A 13,944-nucleotide genomic window follows, 5' to 3' on the forward strand; every position below is an offset into this window, starting at 1 on the left:
ATTAATTTTTTTTTTAATATTTTGACCTTATTTAAATTTAAAATAAGATAACTATAATCATGTAATTTTAAATAGATGTAAGATATTTTGCTAACTTTTAAATTTTGTTATTTTATTTATTTAAATTAAATTTAAAATCTGAAAAAGATATTTCATTTATCTTTTCTAATTTTTATTTAATTTTTATTTATAAAATAACATTTAAATTTTAAAAGTAGTTAGCAAATTTTGAAATGATATTTAGGTTGGTTGAAACCTAATTTTTCAAAATTGTAGGTTTAATTTTAAATAATTTCGAAATTTAAATTAATAATTTTTTTTTAATTTTGAAAATAAATATTTATTTAATTAATTTTATGTTATTTTATTTTTTTCGAAAATTATATTTTTTATTTATTTATTTAATTATTTATTTTTTCAAAATTATTTATTTAAAATTAAATAAATCCTAATTCCAACTATCCAGCTAACCTTGTTGCAGGAGTATGTGGTTTTAGCTTGTATGTAAGTTTTCAAAACCTATTATTACTTGATTGCAAATAGCCATGGTTACTTTTTGCCAGATCTAATGATCTGATGGCTCCGTTGGTCAAGTTAATAATTTGTAACAGGTAAATTTTACAATCTTCTTTCATCTGTGTATGACCTAGCAACATGATAGGATCCATCCAAAGTGTGCCTGTGTGAGCCTATATGTTTATTTTGTTTTAATATAGAAGCATATAGGTTGTTGCTAAATAAAATGTCACACCATGATAGATTTTATTTAGGTCCATTTAGTTATTGGACCTATTCAATTAATAACAGTTATTTATTTTAAGGTTAAATTCCTCTCTTTTGGGCCTTGTGTGAGAGTTGGGAGCCATAGAAGTGGGTACGACATACTGAACCCAACACCCCCTCACATGAACTACCCCAATTGTAAAGGCCCATTTGCCTGATTTAAATAATTGTACTAGGTTAATTATAATAGTTTGACCTAATAAAATTGAATTAGCAACATAATTAACTTTTAAAATATATGAAATTTATTTTCATTTTAATATTTTAAAGTTAATTTTAAGAAAAACACTTTTAGTTTAGATATTATTTCTAGACAAACTATTTGTATTTTTCTTGTATTTAATTAAATACAGAATTTAACTAACTAGATTCTTTCAGGAGCTTATTTAATTAAATATTCCTATTTAAGTTATAAATTAGTTGTAACAACTGATTTTTCTTATCTAACTTAAATTTGAATATTTGATTTAAATTTTAAATCAAGTTGAGGAATCCTAGGCATTAGTTATTAAAGATTCTTAAGATATTTTTTAAGTTAATATCTTTTCGAATATTAACTTAAAAAGATATCTTCAAATTAAGTGGTTATAACTTAATTTTTGATATTTAATTAAATCTAAATTTGAAATTATTTAAGTTTTAGATTTTTTTCTATATAACTTAAATTAGATATTTTTCAAACTTTTGAAAAGATACTTAGTCAAATAAGATATTTTCTAGATAGTAATTTCTAGACTACTTATTATTTCTAATATTTAAATAGGAAAATATTATACTTTGTGAAATTAATTATTTAAATAATTAATTTTGGTACAATTTTATTTTTCCTAGTATTAAACTAGAAATTAAATAATTAAGCCTTCTCTACACTTAATTATTATTTTTTAAATTTAATACATTTAATTAACTTGAAAAATTTAAATATCTAAGTTGATTTTCATCATGATACTTAATATTTATTTATTTTTCAAGACACTTAATTAAACAGAAAATTATTTTTAAGTTGAAATTTAATTTTTCAACCTAAATTTAAATAATTTTCAATATATATATATTTCCTTTATTTTATTAATCAATTTGGAAAATGGCATTTTATTTAAGCAATATTTTCGAATTTTTAATTTTGAAAATTAGATTGAGTTGTAAATTAATTATTTATTTTAATTAATTTTTGAACCAACTACAATCAATGATTTTTTTCATTTGATTGATTAATTTAAAATAAATGAATTTAATATATATATATATATAATATTAGAAATTGAATTAATTAGTCAAAAGAAAATCTAGATAGGTGATATTTTTGCTTGAAGTATTTCTTTTCAATTTTTATTATTTTCGAAAATTGTATTTTTTATATACTTTAAATTTTCGAACTCAATAAATATATTCTCAAAGGAAATTTTTAAGTTGCTAATTATTTAATTTAATTCAACTTAAATTAATTTCCTTAATATTTATGTTTAAGATTATTACTAAGATGGAAATAATTAATTTTATTTCAATCACCATCTAAGTATAATTTTATAAATATTATATTAAATTCTTATTTTTGAATTTCAATTCTAAATTTCGAATTTAATGAGAATTTATTTATTAGAATAATAAATAAAATACATTTTAAAGAATGAGCTTTATTATTATTAAGATATTCGATCTCCATTGTGGGTTTTACATCGCGTTTATTTTAGTGAGTAATCCTCCCTAATGGAGGAACGTTCATTAGCAATTTCGCACCGTTTAATCTCGCATGATAAGTGGTTTGTAAGTGTTTTATATGGTATGGATCACCCTAATGGTGGCGACCATATTTGACTTGCAAATTGCGAAACAATGGTAGTAGCTCATAAGATAGAATAGCCTTGACTCTCGCCTAAACGGGACAACGCTGGATTCCAATCTTGATCGAATAAAAGGTTGCTAGAATGTTTAACATTTTAGATGAGCTGACAACTCTATTCAATGGATGGTAGCTTTGACTCTCGCCTAAACGGGACACTGATATCAGTTTGTTGAAAAACCTTGGAAATTATTTAGGATTGAATTTTTTAAGTATTTTCTCATATCATTCCTACTTGCTATGTGCTTATAATTTCTGAATTGATTTTGTGTTAAACCATTATTAATTTCTATTTGTTGATTTCTATTATTTTGTAGTATCCTGTATTATCAAAATGAATCCCATGTTATCACTGTTGACTGAAAACAAGCTGAATGGATCTAACTTTAATAAATGGAATGAGAACATTAATATTGCTCTCATAGGAGAAAGTGCCTTGTTTGTTTTAACTGAGCCGTCACCTGAAGTGCCTGGTGACAATGCTTCCAAAGCTGTGAAAGAAAAGTATGAGCGTTGGCAGATTGCAAATGACAAAGCTCTATACGTTATGCTTTCTAGCATGGTAGACACCCTCAAAAACTCGGTTTTCTAAAACCGAGAAGGCTGCTGAAGTTATGACGAAGTTAAATGAGCTATTCGGTAAGGCATCACTTCAGTCACGCTTTGACGCGACTAAGAAGTACATTAATGCATGGATGGAACCTCATCAAAACGTGCGTGACCATGTTCTCCTAATGTCAAGTTATTTCCAAGAAGCCCAGGATCATGGTGCTGAAATGGACAGTGCTACTCAAGTAAGTCTTATCTTGAATAGCCTGACTCCAGCATTTCTACCATACACATCAAATTATGTCATGAATAAGAAGGAAATTGACTTTCATGAATTAGTCAATGACCTTCAAACTTATGAAAATTTTATTGGGGGACCCAAGAAGAAAGGGAGTAAACCTCATAATCCTGGGAATGGTAATGGGACGATGAAACCTGAAGCAAATGTTGCCTTTGCTTCGAAGCCCAAATCAAAGAAGAAGTGGAACAACACCAAGAAGCGAACAAAAGCCATGAAGAATAAAAAGCCTGTTCCTTCTGGTGATGCTACACTTAAAAGAAAGTGTTTCTACTGCAATGAGAAAGGTCATTGGAAACCCCAATGTCCTAAACTTCTTGCAAAGAAACAAGGTATTTCCATTTATAAACTTTAAGAGTTTTAGTGAATTGTTATCCAATTGGATTTATGATTCTGGACTAACTCTGTTTATTTGTTTTCTTCTTCCTATAGGCCAAGCTACTTGAACTCAATTGAGTTGGATCGGAAAGCTAGACCAAAGGTTGAAATCGTCCAGATGAAGATGAAGCTCTTCATTTTTTTTTTTTTTTGAATTAATTGTTTTAGTTTAAAGACAATTTGGATTTCAAATTTTAGTTAGGGATATTTATCCCTGTTTCTCTCATATTGTTGCAATATTTTTTTATTATTATTAGTAATAAAGTTTCTTTATTTTCGAAATCACCATTGCAATTTATGAGATTGAGCTTCATTTATTTTATCTTCATCAACTATTACCACATTATATTTGTATGTTTGTATGTGTAAGTGTTTTTATTATTGATGCAAATTCTATAATAGTTACAACTCTTCATAGAGTCATATTAAATAAACACTAGAAACTATTTCTATGTTTATTAATAATTGTTCATTCTAATACAATTATTAAGAATTTGTTTAATAAAAGGATCTTTTGATCTGATAGGGGTGGAGAAAAGTTAAGAAAACTATGCAGTTCAACGATCTTTTATATCTAATGAACTCTTGATAGTATTCAACTCCACATAAACTCTATCACACTAAGAGAATCATGATCCTTACAACCTTTAGGGATGGATCATAATCTCTATATACTTAGGGGTGGAGGTTATCTACAAGTACCCTATATGTATATTCTTAGGGATGGATCATATTCCATAATTCCCTATGTAACACATATCTTCTTTAAACACGGAAGTAATATAATGAGTCAGCTATTATCAATATAAATCCTTGATCTTGATTGTATGTTCCATTTCGATTTTACTGTTGTAAGAAAAATTAGATACCTATGAAAGTTCTTTGGAAAAGTTTCACACTACCTTAATTGAGTGGGAGAATTTTAAAATTCTATACCCATCTTCATTAGGTTGATAATTGTGATAGGTACTTAAGAACACTACTAAAAAGCAAATCTAACCATTCACATGGATAGGTATAGCTTATCAGAATTATGAGAATAAGATAAAGAACTCTAGTTCAGTCCATTCGAATGACTTGAACCTAGAATTCTTAATCCTCATAAAATTTTATGGTATCTTAATTTTGATTACTTTATCTCTGGCATGTATTTTTCACTTCAAATACTAGTCTGCTATGTTGATGACTTAGTCTTAACTTAAAGTTTTAAGACTAATACAAAAGTCACAACTAGGTAACTCTCTAAACAATCAGAGGTTAAAAGTATTATTTAACCAGACATCTGCTATTGAGTGGGAGCTATCTAAGATGTAATCAAATAGGGAACATTAGAAGATATTCAAGAAAGATTTATGAAAGTGATGTATATGTCAGATATTAAGGAACTGTGTATCAGTTATCCTTGTATCTCACCATCTAATTTCGAAATTCTTGAGATGGTGCTTACTTTGGGGGTGGAGGAATTATTGAATAATAATTCAAGCTCTACCAGAGAAGAATTATAACTTTGTCTATTCGAAAATACCAGAAAGTTATATTATTGAAGAAAAGTCTACACTGTATTATCTCAATTTCATATTTTAAAATATGAGAGATATGTCTTCTGTTAATTCAGATGTACTTTTAAAACAGTAAAAGATTTCAGTATCCCTTGATGAGTAAAGCATATAGTAAAGGATGTTTCATAAGTGAATTTATGAACTAGTTTCCAGAAGTTTGGATGGATTCAAATATACTACACTTGATCTGAAGATCAAGATATCAGATTGACCTATTTGCGCAGTTTGTTTTATATTAGTGCAAGTGGGAGTTTGTTGGGTTTTATGCCCTAAATAAAACTCTTTACAATCTCATTAGTTATCAATATAAGAAATTTGAAGTGATTGATGTTTGCATGAATTTTACATGCTAATGGTTTAATATGTTTATTACAATTACACACACAAAATCAGTTAAATCTAGATCATATGTTTATTCACAATTACAGTATCGTCAACACAGTGGAATGTGATTGTGATCATATGATAATCAGCGATGATGTGTACTTACACTTGGAGTAAGTGTTATGTTCTTTCCAGGACATTAGTAAAGTATACTAGTTTCAAATGTATGGAGTATACATTGGACTGGACCGATATTGCAACTAAGTGAAGATATTACAATCTTACCGTTATACATATCTTTCCAAGTCAATATCAGTAGTTGATCTTAAGATTAAAAGAATCTAAATCCTGATATGCTTAGGCTCAACTTAGGAGTGCTATTCATGTTCTCTGATTTATTAGTTAAGCCTACTTTTGGGTCAGGGTGATACGTATATTTTGGGAACATGATACTATGATTGAGTGGGAGTGCTGAACATAAATATGGAATCTATAGCTTCTACTGGTGTATAGAAGTGATGATTCCCTTCGAGCTTAGAAAATAGAAGTAAATGGATGAGCTCTTGTTTAACTGACTAATTATTAGATCACTAAACACCATTTACAGGTAGCTAAGTGTTTTAAGGGGCAAAATACATTGAGGGGTGAGAACGGTAAAGAAATCTCATCTCGATGTATATCATCTATATAGAGGATCTTTAAATCACAATAAGGTTATAACAATGGTTAAATGAGATAGTATATTGATATCGTGGAACATACAATATGCTCTATATAAGTCTGAGAGTGCAATTCTAAGTTCTAAGAGTGGATTCAACGAAGAATTAATAAGTAGGAATTTACTTGGTAAATTTGGTTCACTTATTGGAAGCTCAGCATATAGATCCATGGTCCCCATTCCAGTTGAGAACATTCTGCTTGTAAGACTCATTAATTGATTCGTGATTGATCAATTATAATTCTAAAGTTAGACTATGTCTAATTTTATGAATTTTCACTAAGCAGGGGTGAAATTGTAAAGAAAAGAGTTTCTAGGTTTATTTATTTATTAATGGACTTTATATGTCTAATTAATAATTAAATTAAATGACAATATTATTTATTAATCTATTTTAGTTATTAAATAATTAGTTTTTGGCATTTAAAAGGTTAGAATTGGAAAATTGGCGTTTTTGAGAAAATAGAGATAAAATTTGATAAAACTGCAAAATCAAGTGGGGCCCACTATAACACCTTGGCCGGCCACTTAATGAGGTTTTTCAAATTAATATTTTTATTATTTTAATGCTAAATAATTCCTAACCTAAACCTAGTAGTTGCCTATAAATCATAAAGTGATGGCTCAGTCAAATCATAAGTTTTCAACATAAGTTTTCATAACATGCTTTCATTAGTTTTCTGACAGAAATTTCTCTCTTCAGAAAAACTGAGCCTTCCCCACTTTCTATACCTGGCCGAAACCCTCTCTTCTCTTTTCCCTTCATCAATTTCGAACCCTAGTGAGAGAGTAAGTGCCCACACACAGCAAGCAGTAACTCAATCATAGATTGGAAGACTGTGAAGGATCAAACTTGAAGAAGAAGGACATTCGGGCTCAGATCTTGATTATACTCTGCTACAGAAAGGATACAAGGGTTAGAGATCTGAGCGGAAGGAGACATTAATTCCGCTGCATCAATGTAAGGTTTTCTTAACTTTATATGTGTTTAATTTATCGTTTTAGAAAGTTCATATTTAGGGTGTTTAAACAACATACTTGTGAGTAGATCTAAGATCCTGGTAAAATAAATTTCCAACAAGAACATGAATAGCACTCCTGAGTTGAGCCCAAGCATATCAGGATTTAGATTCTTTTAATCTTAAGATCAACTACTGACATTGACTTGGAAAGATATATAACGGTAAGTTTGTAATATCTTAACTTAGTTGCAATATCGGTCAAGTCCAATGTATACTCCATACATTCGAAACTAGTATACTTTACTAATGTCCTGGAAAGAACATAACACTTACTCCAAGTCTAAGTACACATCATCGCTGATTATCACATTAGTCTAAATCCAATAACACTGATGAAACAGGGACCAAGTCTTTTGATTCATATGATCACAATCACATTCCACTGTGTTGACGATACTGTAATTGTGAATAAACATATGATCTGGATTTAACTGATTTTGTGTATAAATGTAATAAACATATTAAACCATTAGCATGTAAAATTCATGCAAACATAAATCACTTCAAATTTCTTATATTGATAACTAATCAGATTGTAAATAGTTTTATTTAGGGCATAAAACCCAACAAACTCCCACTTCCACTAATATAAAACAAAATGTGCAAATAGGTCAATCTGATGTCTTGATCTTCAGATCAAGTGTAGTATATTTGAATCCACCCAAACTTCTGAAAACTAGTTCATAAATACACTTATGAAACATCCTTTACTATATGCTTTACTCATCAAGGGATACTCAAATCCTTACTGTTTTAAAGTACATCTGAATAAACAGAAGACATATCTCTCATATTTTAAAAGATGTAATTGAGATAATACAGTGTAGAATTTTCTTCAGTAATAGAACTTTCTTGGTATTTTCGAATTTACAAAGTTATAATTTTTCTCTGGTAGAGCTTGAATTATTATAGAATAAATCCTCCACCCCCAAAGTAAGCACCATCTCAAGAATTTCGAAATGTAATGGTGAGATACAAGGACAACTGATACACAGTTCCTTAATATCTAACATATAGATCACTTTCATAAATCTTTCTTGAATATCTTCTAATGTTCCCTATTTGATTATATCTCAGATAGCTCCCACTCAATAGCAGATGTCTGGTTAAATTATACTTTTAACCTCTAATTTTTTGGAGAGTTACCTAGTTGTGACTTTTGTATTAGTCTAAAACTTTAAGTTAAGACTAAGTCATCAACATAGCAGACTAGTATTTGAAGTGAAAAATAGATGCTAGAGATAAAGTAATCAAAATTAAGATACCATCAAATTTTATGAGGATTAAGAATTCTTGGTTCAAGTCATTCGAATGGACTGAACTAGAGTTCTTTATCTTATTCTCATAATTCTGATAAGTTATACCTATCCATGTGAATGGTTAGATTTGCTTTTCAGTAGTGTTCTTAAGTATCTATCACAAGTGTCAACCTAATGAAGATGGGTATGGAATTTTAAAAATTCTCCCACTCAATTAAGGTAGTGTGAAACTTTATCAAAGAACATTCATAGGTATCAAACTTTTACTTACAATAGTAAAACGAAATGGAACATACAATCAAGATCAAGGATTTATATTGATAAAAGCTAAGTCATTATATTACTTCCATGTTTAAAGAAAATATGTGTTACATAGGGAATTGTGGAATAGACTCCACCCCTAAGTATATACATATAGGGTATTGTGGATTAAACTCCATCCCTAAGTATATAGAGATTATGATCCAATGTGGTAATTGTTCATAGGTATCAAACTTTTACTTACAATAGTAAAACGAAATGGAACATACAATCAAGATCAAGGATTTATATTGATAAAAGCTAAGTCATTATATTACTTCCATGTTTAAAGAAAATATGTGTTACATAGGGAATTGTGGAATAGACTCCACCCCTAAGTATATACATATAGGGTATTGTGGATTAAACTCCATCCCTAAGTATATAGAGATTATGATCCAATGTGGTAATTGTTCATAGGTATCAAACTTTTACTTACAATAGTAAAACGAAATGGAACATACAATCAAGATCAAGGATTTATATTGATAAAAGCTAAGTCATTATATTACTTCCATGTTTAAAGAAAATATGTGTTACATAGGGAATTGTGGAATAGACTCCACCCCTAAGTATATACATATAGGGTATTGTGGATTAAACTCCATCTCTAAGTATATAGAGATTATGATCCACCCCTAAAGGTTATAAAGATCATGATTCTCTAAGTGTGATAGAGTTTATGTGAAGTTAAATACTATCCAGAGTTCATTAGATATAAAAGATCGTTGAACTGCATAGTTTTCTTAACTTTTCTCCACCCCTATCAGATCAAAAGATCCTTTTATTAAACAAATTCTTAATAATTGTATTAGAATTAACAATTATTAATAAAACATAGAAATAGTTTCTAGTGTTTATTTAATATAACTCTATGAAGAGTTGTAAATATTATAGAATTTGCATCAATAATAAAAACACTTACACATACAAACATATAAATATAATGTGGTAATTGTTGATGAAGATAAAGTAATTGAAGCTCAATCTCATAAATTGCAATGGTTTGAATTCGAAAAATAAACTTTATTAATAATAAAAAATATTACAACAATATGAGAAAAATAGGGATAAATATCCCTAAGTAAAATTTGAAATCCAAATTGTCTTTTAAACTAAAACAATTAATTCAAAATAGATTGAAGAGCTTCATCTTCATCTGGACGATTTCACCCTTGGTCCAGCTTTCCGATCCAACTCATCTGAGTTCAAGTAGCTTGGCCTATAAGAAGAAGAAAACAAATAAACAAAGTTAGTCCAGAATCATAAATCCAATTGGATTATAATTCACTAAAACTCTTAAAGTTTATAAATAGAAATACCTTGTTTCTTTGCAAGAAGTTTAGGACACTGGGGTTTCCAATGACCTTTCTCATTGCAGTAGAAACACTTTCCTTTAAGTGTAGCATCACCAGAAGCAGCAGCCTTTTTGTTTTTCATGGCTTTTGCACGCTTCTTGGTGTTCTTCCACTTCTTCTTTGATTTGGGTTTCGAAGTAGAGGCAACATTTGCTTCAGGTTTTATCGTCGCATTACCATTCCCAGGATTGTGAGGTTTACTCCCTTTCTTCTTGGGTCCTCCAATCAAATTTTCATAAGTTTGAAGGTCATTGACTAACTCATGAAAGTCTATTTCCTTCTTATTCATGACATAATTTGATGTGTATGGTAGAAATGCTAGAGTTAGACTATTCAAGATAAGGCTTACTTGAGTAGCACTATCCATTTCAGCACCATGATCCTGGGCTTCTTGGAAATAACTTGCCATGAGGAGAACATGATAACGCACGTTTTGATGGGGTTCCATCCGTGCATTGATGTACTTCTTAGTCGCGTCAAAGCGAGACTGAAGTGATGCCTTACCGAATAGCTCATTTAACTTCGTCATAACTTCAGCAGCCTTCTCGGTTTTAGAAAACCGAGTTTTGAGGGTGTCAACCATGTTGGAAAGCATAAAGTATAGAGCTTTGTCATTTGCTTTCTGCCAACGCTCATACTTTTCTTTCACAGCTTTGGATGCATTATCCCCAGGCACTTCAGGTGACGGCTCAGTTAAAACAAACAATGCACTTTCTCCTATGAGAGCAATGTTAATGTTCTCATTCCATTTAGGAAAGTTAGATCCATTTAGCTTATTTTCAGTCAACAGTGATAACATGGAATTCATCATGATAATATAGGATACTACAAAATAATAGAAATCAACAAATAGAAATCAATAATGGTTTAACACAAAATCAATTTAGAAATTATAAGCACATAGCAAGTAGGAATGATATGAGAAAATACTAAAAAAAATTCAATCCTAAATAATTTCCAAGGTTTTTCAACAAACTGATATCAGTGTCCCGTTTAGGCGAGAGTCAAAGCTACCATCTATTGAATAGAGTTGTCAGCTCATCTAAAATGTTAAACATTCTAGCAACCTTTTATTCGATCAAGATTGGAATCCAGCGTTGTCCCGTTTAGGCGAGAGTCAAGGCTATTCTATCTTATGAGCTTCTTGTTGGGTTTTATGCCCTAAATAAAACTCATTTCATATAATCAGATTTACTTATTAATAAAGATTAGAAATAACATTTTATGTTGCATGGTTGACATGATTTATTTCATGATTATATGTATATAATGTATGAATTCTTTTTAAGTCCAGAACATATGTGTTGGTTAAAGATTATAGTGTTGTCAACACAGTGGAATATAATCTTTATTATATGTTAAAAAGTTTATTCCCTGATTTGTTAGAACACTGGATTTAGACTGACATGGTATAATCAGCGATAGGTATTCTTACACCTTGGAAAAGTGTTATGTCCTTTCCAGGATATTGGCAAAGTTTACCGGTATCGCATGTATGGAGTATACATCGGAAGGGACCGATATTGAACTTTGATTAGATATATTAAAATTTACCGTAATATCTATTCAATTCAATATCACCTGTTGATCCTAGATCAAATGATCTTAATCCTGATATGGTTAGGTTCAATCTCAAGAGTGTTATTCGTGTTCTTTGATTTGTTAGTTAAGCCTACTTTTAGGTCAGGGTGATACGAACATTTTGGGAACACGGTAGTGCAATTGAGTGGGAGCGCTAACATAAATATGGAATCTATAGCTTCTATTTGACAAATAGAAGTAAAGGATGATTTCCTTCGAGCTTAACCAAACGAAGATAAATGGTGGAGATCTCATTTCACTTAGCTGAAATATCATTTATACAGGGTTAAGTGTTTTAGGGATAAAATACATTGAAGGTGTAGCAGTAACAGTAGTGCCTTTTCAATGTAGATCATCTATATAGAGGATCATGGATCACATTAGGGTTATAACAATGGATAACTTATGACGTGTCTATATCGTGGAACATATAGAGCGTTCTATATGACTGAGAGTGCAATTCCAAGTTCTAAGTGTGGATTCAATGAGGAATTAATAAGTTAGGGAATTTACTTGGTAAATTCGGTTCGACTTATTAGAAGCTCGATTATATAGACCCATGGTCCCCATACTAGTTGAGACCATACTACTTGTAAGACTCAGTTAATTGATTTTAATTAATCAATTATAATTCTAAAAGTTAGACTATGTCTACTTTATGAATTCTCACAGTTTAAGGATGAAATTGTAAATAAAAGGGTTTCTAGGTTTAATTATTAATTGAGAGACTTTGCATGTCTAATTAATAATTATTTTAAATGACAATATTATTTAATAATCTATTTTAGTTATTAAATAATTAGTTTTGGCATTTAAATGATTAGAATTGGAAAAATGGCATTTTTGGAGAAATAGAAATAAAATTGAGGAAACTGCAAAATCCAAGTAAGGCCCATTTCCCTCTATGGCTGGCCACTCCCTTTGCTTGTTTCCCAATTATTATTTTCAATTTTAGTTGCCATATAATTACTAATCAAAGCCTAGCAAAAATAGGAAAGTGGTGGATCACACTAAATAAGGCAGTTAATTGATTACACAGTAATTAAGGAAACTGTTTTATTTGGAAAGTTGTGCTCTCCCTTCTCCCTATATAAAGCAACCCTTGCTCTCTACTCTTGTATGCATAAGCCACGAAATTCAAGAGAGAAAAAGAGAGAAAAATTTCAAAATCCTTGTGAAATGAGTAGTGCCCACACACATCAAGTGGTACCTCAATCATAGTATGTAAGACTATGGAAATTCTGCATCAAAGAAGGAGGAAAGAAGATCCAGGTTCAGATCTTGGTGATGCTCTGCTACAGAAAGGAATCAAGGGCTAGAGATCTGAACGGAAGGAGTCATATTATTCCGCTGCACCCACTGTAAGGTTTTCTAACTTTATATGTGTTTATTTTCATTGTTTTAGAATTCATATTAGGTTGTTAATCCAACATACTTGTTAGTAAATCTAGATCCTGGTAAAATATTTCCAACAATTGTCACCAGAGCCATGGTAATGATTTATTTTCATGTAATATGAATTAAAACGACGATTTGTATGTTCTGTGTTGATTTGGATGGTTTCATGTTGGTTTATGTGTTAGTTGATGAATGTTGATGTTGTACAGTTTCGTTTTCCATGAAAAATATTTTTTCGATTTTTGAAAATTAAGCAATTTTGTTTTTTACGGAACTCGATTCTGATGAAAATTGAGAAAGTTATGAATTTCGGAAAATGGGGATTTCGGGTATGCATGGGTGCTCAATCGCACGCCCAGGTGCTTCGGACAAGCACATCTTGCGCGCGCGTGAGCCTCGGTGTGCACCCTACAGACGCCGAAGTCTGCCACACACGGGACCCTACTCCCGCCGAGGTTTCTCGCCCATGACACTCCGTCCGCGCGCGTTTGAGGCCGCTGGCAGCCTCCTGGGCTACTGCATGCATCCATTTTCCCAAAATTGCAATTTTTGGGATTTTTCCCCAAAAATCCAATTT

Source organism: Cannabis sativa, chromosome 5 (genome assembly GCF_029168945.1).
Source record: "Cannabis sativa cultivar Pink pepper isolate KNU-18-1 chromosome 5, ASM2916894v1, whole genome shotgun sequence".
NCBI classification, from domain to species: domain Eukaryota; kingdom Viridiplantae; phylum Streptophyta; class Magnoliopsida; order Rosales; family Cannabaceae; genus Cannabis; species Cannabis sativa.